Source organism: Ranitomeya imitator, chromosome 3, assembly GCF_032444005.1.
Source record: "Ranitomeya imitator isolate aRanImi1 chromosome 3, aRanImi1.pri, whole genome shotgun sequence".
Classification (NCBI taxonomy): domain Eukaryota; kingdom Metazoa; phylum Chordata; class Amphibia; order Anura; family Dendrobatidae; genus Ranitomeya; species Ranitomeya imitator.
In genome coordinates this window covers 368,566,637-368,583,660 of record NC_091284.1, presented here as the reverse complement: position 1 = coordinate 368,583,660, position 17,024 = coordinate 368,566,637, and positions in this window count along the sequence as shown.

Genomic DNA, 17,024 nt, shown 5'->3' with positions numbered 1-17,024 from the left:
ACTATTTGAAAAAAAGGAAAATTTTTCTCAAGGTATGAGCCAGTAACGAACCCTGAGCTGAATCCAACCGGCTATGGCTGCACACAGACTACAGGGCGAGCTGGGCTCACACGGAGACCGTGCAGACAGCCGTAAACGGCGCTGCAAGGCCCAAAAACCCCCCTCTAGGTTATCCTATGTAGTGTTTTTCCACAATAGAGCTGGAGACTGGTGGAAAAACACTAATAGGAAATTTGAGAAAAAATGTGCAGCAGGCTGCACTAAGAGCAAAAAAGAACAACTGTGTGAGGCAGTGTGAACCCCCCTGAGCTGAATACAACCGGGTATATGGCTGCACACAGACTACAGAGTGAGCTGCACACACACACACACACAGAGACCTTGCAGAACGCTGTTAAAACAGCGCTGCAAGGCAAGAGCAAGGTGAACAGTGAAGAACACACAGCGTTTTGCTAAATTAGCCTTTGGAAAGGAAAATAAAGCAATTAGCTAGCTCGACTGGCCCTCAGTTAGAACACAGCGTCCTGTCCCTAACTGAAATCACAGCAGAGTGAGCGCAAAATGGCGGCAGCGCTTTTTTATAGTGCAGAGTGACATCATTTCAGCAGCCAATCCCAGCCTTGCCAGTACTTACATGCCCACCATGCTAAACAGGATGTGCCCACACTTTCATTCATTCCTCATTGGCTGCTGCGTTCAATTTGAATTCTGGGAACTTCCGATTCCGGTATCCGATACGCGGGAAGTATCGGAATTCAGTATCGGAATTCCGATACCGCAAATATCGGCCGATACCCGATACTTGCGGTATCGGAATGCTCAACACTACCTGTAACCAATTTAAAATTGCCTACAGCCATGTGTTATTATTTTAGGCCTTCGATGCCTGTCTGCGGTCACTCCTTCCACTAGGCCTCCACTGACCACACCACTGCTGCCCGTGTACCCCTGGAACCAATTTAAAATTGCCTACAGCCATGTGTTATTATTTTAGGCCTTCGATGCCTGTCTGCGGTGACTCCTTCCACTAGGCCTCCACTGACCACACCACTGCTGCCCGTGTACCCCTGTAACCAATTTAAAATAGCCTACAGCCATGTGTTATTATTTTAGGCCTTCGATGCCTGTCTGCGGTCACTCCTTCCACTAGGCCTCCACTGACCACACCACTGCTGCCCGTGTACCCCTGGAACCAATTTAAAATTGCCTACAGCCATGTGTTATTATTTTAGGCCTTCGATGCCTGTCTGCGGTCACTCCTTCCACTAGGCCTCCACTGACCACACCACTGCTGCCCGTGTACCCCTGTAACCAATTTAAAATTGCCTACAGCCATGTGTTATTATTTTAGGCCTTCGATGCCTGTCTGCGGTCACTCCTTCCACTAGGCCTCCACTGACCACACCACTGCTGCCCGTGTACCCCTGGAACCAACATCAGAAAATATAAAAATAAGTATTTTGCTTATAAAAAAGAAAATACTGGAGAGATATCAAATGCAGACATTTTAACATTAAAAACAAACACATACAACAAAAATCTGGTACAGTACTAAAAATGGTCACCAGCTACAATAACTTTCTCCTGCAAGTAGTTAACTGAAAGGTTTTTTCAATTTTAAACACAGATATGGCATCCACCGAGTGTTGTCCTGTCGCGTCTTCTTTATATTATTGCCAAGAAGATGCAAAACAATGAAAATAATAAAATCATTATTTACCAAAAAAATAGAGTAAGTCAAAACCACATTGCAAATAAACATTCATTACAAATAAAGAAGCAGGGCGCGTCCGAGGGTGAGTATATACCTAATAAGAATATAATCACCCTCGGACGCGCCCTGCTTCTTTCCGACAGCCTTCCTTCCTAAGAATCAGCCCTTCCGTGGTGTAGAGAGAGGGTTTGTTACACTCCAAGGTGTTCCCCAGGTTGCCTTTCCTGAGCTTCGATCTTCCGGCTCTCGTTTAGTAGTTGTTGGAAACTACGCTGCATTGGGCCTACAAATTGGGTATGGGGTGTAGAGAGATGGTGTGTTCCACTCCAAGGTGTTCCCCAGGTTGCCTTTCCTGAGCTTCGATCTTCCGGCTCTCGTTTAGTAGTTGTTGGAAACTACGCTGCATTAGGCCTACAAATTGGGTATGGGGTGTAGAGAGATGGTGTGTTACACTCCAAGGTGTTCCCCAGGTTGCCTTTCCTGAGCTTCGATCTTCCGGCTCTCGTTTAGTAGTTGTTGGAAACTACGCTGCATTAGGCCTACAAATTGGGTATGGGGTGTAGAGAGATGGTGTGTTCCACTGTAGAGAGATGGTGTGTTCCACTCCAAGGTGTTCCCCAGGTTTCCTCGCCAATGCTTCGATCATCATGCTCTCGTTTAGTAGTTGTTGGAAACTACGCCGCATTAGGCCTACAAATTGGGTATGGGGTGTAGAGAGATGGTGTGTTCCACTCCAAGGTGTTCCCCAGGTTTCCTCTCCATTGCTTCGATCTTCATGCTCTCGTTTAGTAGTTGTTGGAAACTACGCTGCATTAGGCCTACAAATTGGGTATGGGGTGTAGAGAGATGGTGTGTTACACTCCAAAGTGTTCCCCAGGTTTCCTCTCCATTGCTTCGATCTTCCGGCTCTCGTTTAGTAGTTGTTGGAAACTACGCTGCATTAGGCCTACAAATTGGGTATGGGGTGTAGAGAGATGGTGTGTTACACTCCAAGGTGTTCCCCAGGTTTCCTCTCCATTGCTTTGATCTTCCTGCTCTCGTTTAGTAGTTGTTGGAAACTACGCTGCATTGGGCCTACAAATTGGGTATGGGGTGTAGAGAGATGGTGTGTTCCACTCCAAGGTGTTCTCCAGGTTGCCTTTCCTGAGCTTCGATCTTCCGGCTCTCGTTTAGTAGTTGTTGGAAACTACGCTGCATTAGGCCTACAAATTGGGTATGGGGTGTAGAGAGATGGTGTGTTCCACTGTAGAGAGATGGTGTGTTCCACTCCAAGGTGTTCCCCAGGTTGCCTTTCCTGAGCTTCGATCTTCCGGCTCTCGTTTAGTAGTTGTTGGAAACTACGCTGCATTGGGCCTACAAATTGGGTATGGGGTGTAGAGAGATGGTGTGTTCCACTCCAAGGTGTTCCCCAGGTTGCCTTTCCTGAGCTTCGATCTTCCGGCTCTCGTTTAGTAGTTGTTGGAAACTACGCTGCATTAGGCCTACAAATTGGGTATGGGGTGTAGAGAGATGGTGTGTTACACTCCAAGGTGTTCCCCAGGTTGCCTTTCCTGAGCTTCGATCTTCCGGCTCTCGTTTAGTAGTTGTTGGAAACTACGCTGCATTAGGCCTACAAATTGGGTATGGGGTGTAGAGAGATGGTGTGTTCCACTGTAGAGAGATGGTGTGTTCCACTCCAAGGTGTTCCCCAGGTTTCCTCGCCAATGCTTTGATCATCATGCTCTCGTTTAGTAGTTGTTGGAAACTACGCCGCATTAGGCCTACAAATTGGGTATGGGGTGTAGAGAGATGGTGTGTTCCACTCCAAGGTGTTCCCCAGGTTTCCTCTCCATTGCTTCGATCTTCATGCTCTCGTTTAGTAGTTGTTGGAAACTACGCTGCATTAGGCCTACAAATTGGGTATGGGGTGTAGAGAGATAGTGTGTTACACTCCAAAGTGTTCCCCAGGTTTCCTCTCCATTGCTTCGATCTTCCGGCTCTCGTTTAGTAGTTGTTGGAAACTACGCTGCATTAGGCCTACAAATTGGGTATGGGGTGTAGAGAGATGGTGTGTTACACTCCAAGGTGTTCCCCAGGTTTCCTCTCCATTGCTTTGATCTTCCTGCTCTCGTTTAGTAGTTGTTGGAAACTACGCTGCATTGGGCCTACAAATTGGGTATGGGGTGTAGAGAGATGGTGTGTTACACTCCAAGGTGTTCTCCAGGTTGCCTTTCCTGAGCTTCGATCTTCCGGCTCTCGTTTAGTAGTTGTTGGAAACTACGCTGCATTAGGCCTACAAATTGGGTATGGGGTGTAGAGAGATGGTGTGTTCCACTGTAGAGAGATGGTGTGTTCCACTCCAAGGTGTTCCCCAGGTTTCCTCGCCAATGCTTCGATCATCATGCTCTCGTTTAGTAGTTGTTGGAAACTACGCTGCATTAGGCCTACAAATTGGGTATGGGGTGTAGAGAGATGGTGTGTTCCACTCCAAGGTGTTCCCCAGGTTTCCTCGCCAATGCTTCGATCATCATGCTCTCGTTTAGTAGTTGTTGGAAACTACGCTGCATTAGACCTACAAATTGGGTATGGGGTGTAGAGAGATGGTGTGTTCCACTCCAAGGTGTTCTCCAGGTTGCCTTTCCTGAACTTCTATCTTCAGGCTCTCATTAAATTGTGGTTAAACGGAACAACTGCATTTGGCGTACTAGTTGGTTTGGGGCCTACTATCGGTGTCTGCCGCTCCTTGCTGTTCTCCTGGTTTCCTGTCCTGAAATTCCGTTTTCAGGCGCTCGTTAAGTAGTTGTTAATGTTAGACTGCATTTGGCCTACTAGTTGGGTTGGGGCCTACTATCGGTGTCTGCCACTCCTTGCTGTTCTCCTCCACTGAACAAAGCTGTGCCGCCTGTTTACTACTGTTGCCAATTTTGAACTGCATTTCGACTACTTACTGATTTGGGCCTACTCTCTGTGTCAGCCTCTCATTCCAGTTGTCCTCCACTGCAATGCCCCCTGATTAGTCCTGTGTTACCAATTTTGAACTGCATTTAGCCCACTTTATTCTTTGGGCCTATATCTGTGTTTCCTCCTCATCCTGCCCATTGCCCAGCCAGTGATAGATGAGTCTGCTGGTACATTGACCCATAACGCAACATTTCCCGTGCACGCTACACTGCAAGATTGTGACCCTGCTGAAAGTCAGGTCCCCCTTCCCGCATACCATACCACCTTACACGGGGACAAACAGGAAGGTGCAGATGAAAGTGCAGGTTCCTTCATCAGGTGGGGGGAGGAATACTAGTTGGCGACGTCACTGGCACAGGGCCTCTCATGGTACGCAAAAGTGTTGCTGCCGGTGGGAGGCGCCCCCGCCGTGCAAACACACCGCTGTACTTTGAGGGGCCCTGTGCCAGTGCCAATGCCAACGAGTGGGCCCCCCCTGCTTGCTCAGGTTCAAAGCACTTGCAAAGTTGAAATACTTACCTCTCCCTGCTCCACTGCCGTGACGTGGTCCAGATTTCTTGGGCCCACTAATTACTTGAACCAGCCCTACCCACCACAACTTTAGCCAAATGACCCCCAATTTCAAATGCCTTCCAATTATTATAAGGTAAATTATGCTTGACAAGCTTCATTAAGAAGAATGGATGGTTTTGACATTAAAATGGGCACTCTAGGTGTTTTCCTGGCCCCCACTCACTGCCGACTATGCTGCCCCATTGACTTGCATTGGGTTTCGTGTTTCGGTCGACATAATCGGCCGATTTCACTCGACCCGACTTTTGAGATAGTCGAGTTTCGCGAAACCCGGCTCGACTCTAAAAAGGTCAAGGTCGCTCAACTCTAGTCCCTATTACTGCCCCTGCTGTGTGGTACAAATGCAATGCTCCTCATACTGCATCACATAGTGCCCTTACATAGTACTATGTCTCCTTTGCGCTCTCACAGTAGCCCCAAACTCTTTACAGGCCCCACAGTAGTCCCCACACTGTATATAGGCCCCTACACTGTATGATGGCCCGACAGCAACCTTCAAACTGTATAGTGATCCCTGCGTTAGCTCCCACACTGTATAATGACTCCTGCCTTAGGTCCCACGCTGTGTAACGGCCCCCACATTATCTACCACACTTTATAATGACCCCTCCATTAGCTTCCACACTGTATAATGACCCCTGCCTTAGCTTCCACACTGTATAATGACCCCTGCATTAGTGTCCACGCTATATAATGGAACCTGCTGTAGCTCCCACTCCTTGGATTCTGGTCACTGTCTGTCCCTCTCTGGGGGCTGATACTGGCACAGCCCTGAAATATATGACAAAGACATAAATAGAAGAAACAGCCAGTGGGTGCATATAGAGGCCATCATATGGGTATAGCTCCCTGAATGTGTCCAGGTAACCCTAAAGGAATACTCTTGTCTGGACAAGACCCCAAAGAGGGAAATGGAAATGAGGGAATCAGAAAAAAGAGGGGGAGGTAGAATATTACCAATCTAAAGAAAAAAGTACACCCCCTGGCTCTTCTGTTCCTTTTTCCTCTACTTCCCCTTGGGGATCTTGTGGTCTAGGCTGAGTATATGTAAATGGACCCGCACCCATATGTGATTTTCTATATGCACCTACTTGCTGTTTCTATTTTCTTCTGTCTGGCTATTTTTCATCTTAATATATACTTACCCTGTAATGTCTTCACATCCTGTTCTGTCCAGATGTGTCCAGATCCCAGAATTCTAAGAGGTGGAAGTTCACCGACCTCCATATTGGGACACTCAAGTGATGGGTGTCTCAATTTGGAAACTGTTTACGGTACCAGCCTCTTGCGCGGTACTAGCAGCTGAACACCGTCCACCACACACACTGTATACGCCGTACGCACCACACACCCACACACACTGTATATGCCGTACGCACCACACACCCACACACACTGTATACGCCGTAGGCAGTACACACACACTTTATACTCATCCTCTTGAGCGGTACCACCAGCGGAACACCGTTGCAAACATGCCACTGCCGGGATCAGCCGAATGACTCACTGACCGCCGCCATCTTAGTACAAGAGGAGCGCAGAGCACATGGGGTAGACAGGTCAAAGAAGAGAACACAGACGGAGGAAAGAGAGAGTGGATAGGTGGGTGAGCACATGGGGGGGGGGAGAGATTCTCAACGCTACAAAGCCTGCCCTCATTGTGACATTACCGCCCTCCCAATGCTATAGCATCGGGTCTCCATAGGTTTTACCTTTTATTTTTCATATTTCGTGTTTTTTTATTTTTCGTGTTTACCACCTTAGATTTACTGATATGAAATCATGCAGACACTGGTCTGATAGGATCCTGACCCAGGCTTCAGGATAGAACATATATATGGGTTGGGGTCTTATCAGACCAGTGTCTTTATATATATATATAACGCTGGGAGCGTCACTCTGTCCGAAGCCTTTATAGACTGCGCAGGCGCAAGCGCCGGCGCAGTCTGGGCCTCACAGAGTGACGCTCCCGGGAGATCGCGGTATGCGTTCACATTGAACGCACACCGCGATCTCCAACAGAGAAGCAGGGACCGCCAGGAGGGTGAGTATCGGCCATATTCACCTGTCCTGCGTTCCACCATCTTCCCGGTCTTCGGCCTGTGACCTTCAGTTCAGAGGGCGCGATGATGCCCTTAATGCGGGCCGGCACCGCCCTCAGACTGAACAGTCACAGCCAGGAGACCGGGAAGATGGCGGCGCGCAGCGCTGGAACGGGACAGACAGGTGAGTATAGGAAGTGCTGGGGGGCCTGAGCTGGCGGCGATACCGGCACCTGACCCCCACAGCGCGCCGGTGTCCCCGCCTGCTCAGGCCCTGGATGGGAGCAGCACATGACAGGATGGGGACGCAGGATGATTGCAGCACATACCAGGATGGGGACGCAGGATGGGGACGCAGGATGATTGCAGCACATACCAGGATGGGGACGCTGGATGGGTGCAGCACATACCAGGATGAGGACGCAGGATGATTGCAGCACATACCAGGATGGGGATGCAGGATGATTGCAGCACATACCAGGATGGGGACGCAGGATGGGGACGCAGGATGATTGCAGCACATACCAGGATGGGGACGCAGGATGGGTGCAGCACATACCAGGATGGGGACGCATGATGGGTGCAGCACATACCAGGATGGGGACGCAGGATGGGTGCAGCACATACCAGGATGGGGACGCAGGATGGGGACGCAGGATGATTGCAGCACATGCCAGGATGGGGACGCAGGATGGGGACGCAGGATGATTGCAGCACATACCAGGATGGGGACGCAGGATGGGGACGCAGGATGGGTGCAGCACATACCAGGATGGGGAAGCAGGATGGTTGCAGCACATACCAGGATGGGGACGCAGGATGATTGCAGCACATACCAGGATGGGGACGCAGGATGGGTGCAGCACATACCAGGATGGGGACGCAGGATGGTTGCAGCACATACCAGGATGAGGACGCAGGATGATTGCAGCACATACCAGGATGGGGACGCAGGATGGGGATGGAGGATGGGTGCAGCACATACCAGGATGGGGACGCAGGATGGGTGCAGCACATGACAGGATGGGGACGCAGGATGGTTGCAGCACATACCAGGATGGGGACGCAGGATGGTTGCAGCACATACCAGGATGGGGACGCAGGATGGGTGCAGCACATGACAGGATGGGGACGCAGGATGGGTGCAGCACATGACAGGATGGGGATGCAGGGGTGCAGCACATGACAGGATGGGGATGCAGGATGGGTGCAGCACATGACAGGATGGGGGCGCAGGATGGGTGCAGCACATGACAGGATGGGGACGCAGGATGGGTGCAGCACATGACAGGATGGGGACGCACGATAGAGCAGCACATACCAGGATGGAGACCATATACCAATATAAATGCTCGCCACCTGGGCGTAGAACGGGTTCAATAGCTAGTGTATATATATATATTATATATACTAGATGGTGGCCCGATTCTAACGCATCGGGAATTCTAGAATATGCATGTCCACGTAGTATATTGCACAGCCACGTAGTATATTGCACAGCCACGTAGTATATCGCCCAGCCACGTAGTATATCGCCCAGCCACGTAGAGTATTGCCCAGCGACGTAGTATATTGCCCAGTGACATAGTATATTGCCCAGTCGCGTAGTATATTGCCCAGTCACGTAGTATATTGCACAGCCACGTAGTATATTGCCCAGTCACGTAGTATATTGCCCAGCAACGGAGTATATTGCTCAGTCACATAGTATATTGCACAGCCACGTAGTATATTGCACAGCCACGTAGTATATTGCACAGCCACGTAGTATATTGCCCAGTCACGTAGTATATTGCCCAGTCACGTAGTATATTGCACAGCCACGTAGTATATTGCACAGACACATAGTATATTGCCCAGTCACGTAGTATATTGCCCAGCGACGGAGTATATTGCTCAGTCACATAGTATATTGCACAGCCACGTAGTATATTGCACAGCCATGTAGTATATTGCACAGCCACGTAGTATATTGTCCAGTCACGTAGTATATTGCACAGCCACGTAGTATATTGCACAGCCACGTAGTATATTGCTCAGTCACATAGTATATTGCCCAGCGACGTAGTATATTGCCCAGTCACGTAGTATATTGCCCAGTCACGTAGTATATTGCCAAGTCACGTAGTATATTGCCCAGCACAGAGCCACGTAGTATAGAGACTTAGAAAACAAATAAACATATACTCACCTTCCGAATGCCTGTTGGAAGTCCTGCTATACTCACCCTCCGCTGCCTTTTCCGCTCCTCTGGACGCTCCCGGGACCGCACTATTGCAAGCGCACGCTTCCGCTCCCAGGGCTGGTGTGAGCAGGACCTATGATGACGTCACGGCAGGTCCTTGTCGCACACCAGCCATGGAACCGGAAGCTGCCGCTTGCAATGGAGCGGTCCCGGGAGCGTGGCGAGGAGCGAGAAAGGTGGCGGAGGTTGAGTATAGCAGGTTTTTTGTTTTTTTTAATTATTTTTAACATGACCTATTTTTACTATTGATGCTGCAGAGGCAGCATCAATAGTAAATAGTTGGGGACACACAGTGTTAATAGCAGCGGTAACGGGGCGAGTTACACCGTGGGCCGTTACCGCTGCCATTAACCCTGTGTGAGCGGTGAGTGGAGGGGATTACGGAGCGGGCGCCGGGCAGTGAGTGCAGGGGAGTAGGGGAGGGACTAATCGGACTGTGCCCGTCGCTGATTGGTCCCGGCAGCCATGACAGGTAGCTGCCGAGACCAATCAGCGAACGAATAACCGTGACAGAAGGACAGACAGACAGACGGAAGTACCCCTTAGACAATTATATATATATATATATATATATATATATATATATATATATATATATATATATACATACATACTGACAAGACTGGTCAGTAATGTGCATTGAAAGTCGTGACCCTGGCTGCAGGACCCCACAGAAGGATATTTGACTCTTTCCCATATATGGTATATATAGGTAAGATACATGCCGTATATCCTCATGTGTGGGGCCTGCAGCCAGGGTCGTGTCTATGAGTGCACATTACTGACCAGCCGCCATAAATCTTCAGTTCTTTAGAAACTGCAGATACAGCACAGGAATCCTGCTGGGTGTTATCAGGAGAGCAGCAGAGTAGAGTAGTAGTGTGAGCTGTACTTACACCACTGTGTCCTGCTCCTCTCTCACTGGAAAAAGATGCTTCTTCCTGTCTGCTCTGCAGCAGACATGGCATGCCCAGTACTGAGCCTGCAATGTGGGCGTGTCTTCAGTATACTGGCACACAGGCAGCTGTCAGGTACAGTGCTAGCACTCAGCGTGTATCAGCATGAGGGGGGCTTTGGGGAATATGCTCCTCTCTCTTCAGCCACTGCCCGCAGTAGTGCAGGGAGATCATTCTCCCTCTTCTCTACCGCGGGCTGTGCACGCTGATATAATTAAGTGTAGCATAGCTTCAGGTGGGCCCCTATGAGCAGTGGGCCCGGGGCGACCGCACCCTCTGCCCCCCTGCTAGCTACGCTACTGGGTACAGGGTGGGGGCGGGCTAAGAAAGTCCATGGCATATCATGGTTGTCTTTTGTGGTTGTGATTTCCAGACTATCCGGTAAGAAGGAAGAAATGAAACTAAAAGACCTCTGCCTGCCATATCAGTTGTAAATGATTTAGGGTTATGTATAAAAACTAGTGAATCAAACACAAATTTCCATGTAAAAAAAAAAAACATTAAAAATTGATAGTGCATTCTGCCAATGTTCCAAAAATGGGACGGCAATTTCACTTGAATATAACTCTGGCCTTGGTAAATGTACATAATGCCATTGCATTATATACCTTCCTTCAAGTATAAACAATAGTTCTAATAACTTTGTGATCACAGAACTGTAATTTTAAATAATAATTTCAGCTTATGATCCTAATTTTCAAAAAACCTCGAAAATAGGTGCCTTAAAAGCTCTCTGGGTGGAAGAATATTCAATTAAAAATGACAATGACATGATTTCCTGCTCTGAAAACATTCATTTTACAAACACAACACAAAAAATTGGACCTAATTATAAAATCTTAGTTGCTAGAAGCAAAAGATTAGGCGTCCCAAAAAAAGGACATTGGTAGATAATGGGTTAACACCTACTGTAAACAGAAAAAAACAAGGTTACAGTGGGCTAAGGAAAAGCAATCGTGGACTGTGGATCACTGGATGAAAGTCATATTCAGTGATGAATCGCAAATCTGCATTGGGCAAGGTGATGATGCTGGAACTTTTGTTTGGTGCCGTTCCAATGAGATTTATAAAGGTGACTGCCTGAAGAGAACATGCAAATTTCCACAGTCATTGATGATATGGGGCTGCATGTCAGGTAAAGGCACTGGGGAGATGGCTGTCATTACATCTTCAATAAATGCACAAGTTTATGTTGATATTTTGGACACTTTTCTTATCCCATCAATTGAAAGGATGGTTGGCGATGATGAAATCATTTTTCAAGATGATAATGCATCCTGCCATAGAGCAAAAACTGTGAAAACATTCCTTGAAAAAAGACACATAATGTCAATGGCCTGCAAATAGTCCGGATCTCAATCCAATTGAAAATATTTAGTGGAAGTCAGAGGCGTAGCTAGGGTTTCAGCTTAGGGGGGGCGAAAAGTCTGAGTGGGCCCCTAACGAGGTACCCCTGACTACAGCTACATGGTGCACCCTAATTGTGAGCATAGGGGAACATCAGCAGATGACCGCACTGTGACTGAAAATACATCTATATACAAAAATAAACACTGATACTACTATATGAGGACCACATATTGGTAGATACCAGTTCTACAGACCATATAAGAGATCACAGCACAGTTATAGATAATGACTTACTGCTGATGTTCTTTCTGATGGAATCGTTCATTTTTCTCGTCTTTTCCATCTGGCCCAGACCGACAAGACAACTTCTCCACCCAGGACTCGTCTGCAGAAATTATGATGACACATCAGACTTCTCACATTTCCAGCCCCGTCCTCATCTATCCGCAACCTGCACAAACTCCTCATCCTGCTGATACCCCAATACTGAGCCGCTGCTGCCATATGTGTCCTACAGCACCTGCTGTGTAGTACAATAATGGTGCCGCCCCACATAGTAATGCCACCACTGTGCCCCTTACATAGTAATAACGACTCTTTTGTGCTCTCTAGATAATAAAATTCACCTCTAGAAAACATTAATGCCCTGTGCTAGTGCCCTCCATATTTTGTCCCTAAAAAGTAAAAATACCACACATGAAATTTTGATGGTCTCAGTACTGTGAGTGCCCATATAACAATAATGTTTAAGTGCCCACTTAGCATTTAATAACGTCCCCTGGAGTAGCCTCCATGACACAGTATGGTGGGCCCACAGCTTTCCTATACACAGTACAATGCCCCCACAGCTCCCCTATACACAATATTTTGAACCCACCGCCCCTATACACAGTATGATGTCTCCACTGCTGCCGTATACACAGTATGATGTCACCACTGCTCCCCTATACACAGTATGATGGGCCGGCAGCTCCCGTACATACAGTATGATGTCCATTAGAGTTCCCCTATACATAGAATGATATCCCCATTGGTCCTCCAAAACACAGTATAATAGTTAATAGTGTTCTGACACTGTGTCGCCTGCACTGAGAGTCACACTGCCAGGAGGAAATTAACTTTATTCCTCACTGCAGCCTCGGCAGCGGCGCCAGCACGGTTTCAGTCACCGCTCTGAGTATAGAGCAGCAGCTGTAACTGCGCCTCTTAAGGTACCTTCACACTGAGCGACTTTAGAACAATAACGATAGCGATCCGTGACGTTGCAGCGTCCTGGATAGCGATATCGTTGTGTTTGACACGCAGCAGCGATCTGGATCCTGCTGTGAGATCGCTGGTCGGAGCTAGAAGGCCAGAACTTTATTTCGTCGCTGGATCACCCGCTGACATCGCTGGATCGGCGTGTGTGACGCCGATCCAGCGATGTATTCACTGGTAACCAGGGTAAATATCGGGTTACTAAGCGCAGGGCCGCGCTTAGTAACCCGATATTTACCCTGGTTACCATTGTAAATGTAAAAAAAACCAAACACTACATACTTACATTCCGGTGTCCGTCACGTCCCTCGGCGTCCACTTCCCTGCACTCCTCCTGCATCCTGTGTCAGAGCCGGCCGGCCGTAAAGCACAGCGGTGACGTCACCGCTCTGTTTTACGGCCGGCGCTTACACAGTGCAGGGAAGGTGACGTCGAGGAACGCGACTGACACCGGCAAGTAGGTATGTAGTGTTTGTTTTTTTTACTTTTACAATGGTAACCAGGGTAAACATCGGGTTACTAAGCGCGGCCCTGCGCTTAGTAACCCGATGTTTACCCTGGTTACCAGGGGACTTCGGCATCGTTGGTCGCTGGAGAGCTGTCTGTGTGACAGCTCTCCAGCGACCAAACAGCGACGAAACAGCGATGCTGCAGCGATCGGCATCGTTGCCTATATCGCTGCAGCGTCGCTTAACCCCTTCATGACCTTGGGATTTTTCGTTTTTCCGTGTTCGTTTTTCACTCCCCTCCTTCCCAGAGCCATAACTTTTTTATTTTTCCATCAATTTGGCCATGTAAGGGCTTATTATTTGCGGGACGAGTTGTCCTTTTGAACAACATCATTGGTTTTAGCATGTCGTGTACTAGAAAACAGGAAAAAAATTCCAAGTGCGGTGAAATTGCAAAAAAAGTGCAATCCCACACTTGTTTTTTGTTTGGCTTTTTTGCTAGGTTCACTAAATGCTAAAACTGACCTGCCATTATGATTCTCCAGGTCAGTACGAGTTCATAGACACCTAACATGACTAGGTTATTTTTTACCTAAGTGGTGAAAAAAAATTCCAAACTTTGATAAAAAAAAATAAAAAATCGCGCCATTTTCCGATACCCGTAGCGTCTCCATTTTTCATGATCTGGGGTCAGTTGAGGGCTTATTTTTTGCGTGCCGAGATGACGTTTTTAATGATAGCATATTGGTGCAGATACGTTCTTTTGATCGCCCGTTATTGCATTTTAATGCAATGTCATGGCGACCAAAAAAACGTAATTCTGGCGTTCCGAATTTTTTTCTTGCTACGCTGTTTAGCGATCAGGTTAATGCTTTTTTTCAGTTGATAGATCGGGCGATTCTGAGCGCGGCGATACCAAATATGCGTAGATTTGATATTTTTTTATTGATTTATTTTGATTGGGGCGAAAGGGGGGTGATTTAAACTTTTATATATTTTTTATTTTTTTCACATTTTTTTAAAGGGAACCTGTCACCCCGTTTTTTCAGATTGAGCTATAAATACTGTTAAATAGGGCCTGCGCTGTGCGTTACTATAGTGTATGTAGTGTACCCCGATTCCCCACCTATGCTGAGAAATACATTACCAAAGTCGCCGTTTTCGCCTGTCAATCAGGCTGGTCAGGTCGGGTGGGCGTGTTCACAGCGCTCTTTTCTTCCCCAGCTTTCCGTTGGTGGCGTAGTGGTGTGCGCATGTCCAAGTTCCGAATTCCCTGCGCCCACGTGAAGACACAGCGCGCGATCTGCGCTGTCATCCCTTTCATCGGTGGGGGCGGCCATCTTCCTGGGTCCGCGCGTGCGTAGATGGAGTGCTCTGCTGCACGGGGCTTCAGGAAAATGGCCGCGGGATGCCGCGCGTGCGCACAAGAGATCGCGGCGGCCATTTTCCCAAAGCCGAGTTTGCATCTCAGCTTTGGGAAAATGGCCGCCGCGATCTCTTCTGTGCACGCGCGGCATCCCGCGGCCATTTTCCTGAAGCCCCGTGCAGCAGAGCACTCCATCTGCGCACGCTTGGCCCCAGGAAGATGGCCGCCCCCACCGATGAAAGGGATGACAGCGCAGATCGCGCGCTGTGTCTTCACGTGGGCGCAGGGAATTCGGATCTTGGACATGCGCACACCACTACGCCACCAACGGAAAGCTGGGGAAGAAAAGAGCGCTGTGAACACGCTGTGACCACAGGGTGGCGCTCACAGCTGCCGGGGATCAGTAACCATAGAGGTCTCAAGGACCTCTATGGTTACAATTCTGAAGCTTCGCCGACCCCCGATCATGTGACGGGGTCGGCGATGACGTCATTTCCGGCCGCCCGGCCGGAAGCGGTAGTTAAATGCCGCTGTCTGCGTTTGACAGCGGCATTTAACTAGTTAATAGGCGAGGGCAGATCGTGATTCTGCTCGCGCCTATTACGGGCACATGTCAGCTGTTCAAAACAGCTGACATGTCCCGGCTTTGATGCGGGCTCACCGCCGGAGCCCGCATCAAAGCAGGGGATCTGACCTCGGACGTACTATCCCGTCCGAGATCAGAAAGGGGTTAATGTGACGGTACCTTTAGGGTATGTGCACACATTGCAGATTCCCCACTGATTTACTGCGGATTTTGTTGGTTTTGTGTGGATTTCGCCTGTGTTTTTACACCTGCGGATTCCTATTAAGGAACAGGTGTAAAACGCTGCGGAATCCGCACAAAGAATTGACATGCTGCGGAAAATAAACCGCTGCGTTTCCACGCGGAATTTTCTGCAGCATGTGCACTGCGGATTTTGTTTTCCATAGGTTTACATTGTACTGTACAACGCAGCCAAATCCACAATGTGTGCACATAACGCGCCACTCCAGCGGTCAAATAAAAAAAAAATGCTGGAGTAATGCATAAATGTGATGTAGCTTATGGCTTCCCCAGCTGGTAAGTATAATAAGCCCCCTACCTCCCCATCCCAGAGAACAACTATTACATGTGATGGAGTGCATATAATCTGGTAACCATCTAATAATCAGCCCCCCAGTGCCTGTCGCCCCTCACCCACCTCAGCCCTCACAATACCCTTATTTTCTCACATTCACGATTAGTGCCCTGTTCCTCTCCCCCACAACACCCCCATCCTCTCACATTTACCCCCCAGGGACTATGACATGCCTATAAATCTTATCCCCACTTACCAATGACGTTTGCAGCAGGACCAGGAAGTGTCTGAATATAATGCAGGTGGGCACTAGGACCCAGCGCGCTGCCCTGAGCCAGTCCCAGCGTGCACACGGAGGGAAGAAACCTGCAGCCCGGAGAAGCTCCTGAGGTCGGTCAGCACAATACAGTGCAGGAGGGAGACGTGTAACTGGCCACTGTCCGACCAGCGTGCAGAATCTCATTCCGGAGAGCATGCCTGCTCTCCTCCTGTGCTGTATTGTGCCTCAGCACAGAAGTGGCAGTGCCGGCTCCCAGTGGGCCCCTTCATGTGACTGGGCCCGGGGCGATGGCCCCCTCTGCCCCCCCAGTAGCTACGCTAGTGGTGGAAGTTGAAGAAAATGATCCATGACAAGACTCCAACCTGCAAAGCTGATCTGGCTACAGCAATCAGAGAAAATTGGAGCCAGATTGATGAAGAGTACTGTGTGACACTCATTAGGTCCATGCCTCGGAGACTGCAAGCTGTTATAAAAGCTAGAGGTGTTACTCCAAAACATCACTAGTATTTTGTTGCGTTTGTTTTTCATGATTCCATAATTTTTTACCTCAGAATTGAGTGATTCCATAATTTCTCCCCTATGCTTGGTTAAAAAAAAGTAACCATTACTGACTACCACATGTTTTGTTCTTGATTTCTTTTAGTGTTTCTTAAAGCCAGAAAGTTGCCATTTGAAATGACTGTAGTTTTGTGCCATGTCTGTGATCTGCTTTTTTTCTACAAAATTAAACAACTGAATGAACATCCTCCAAG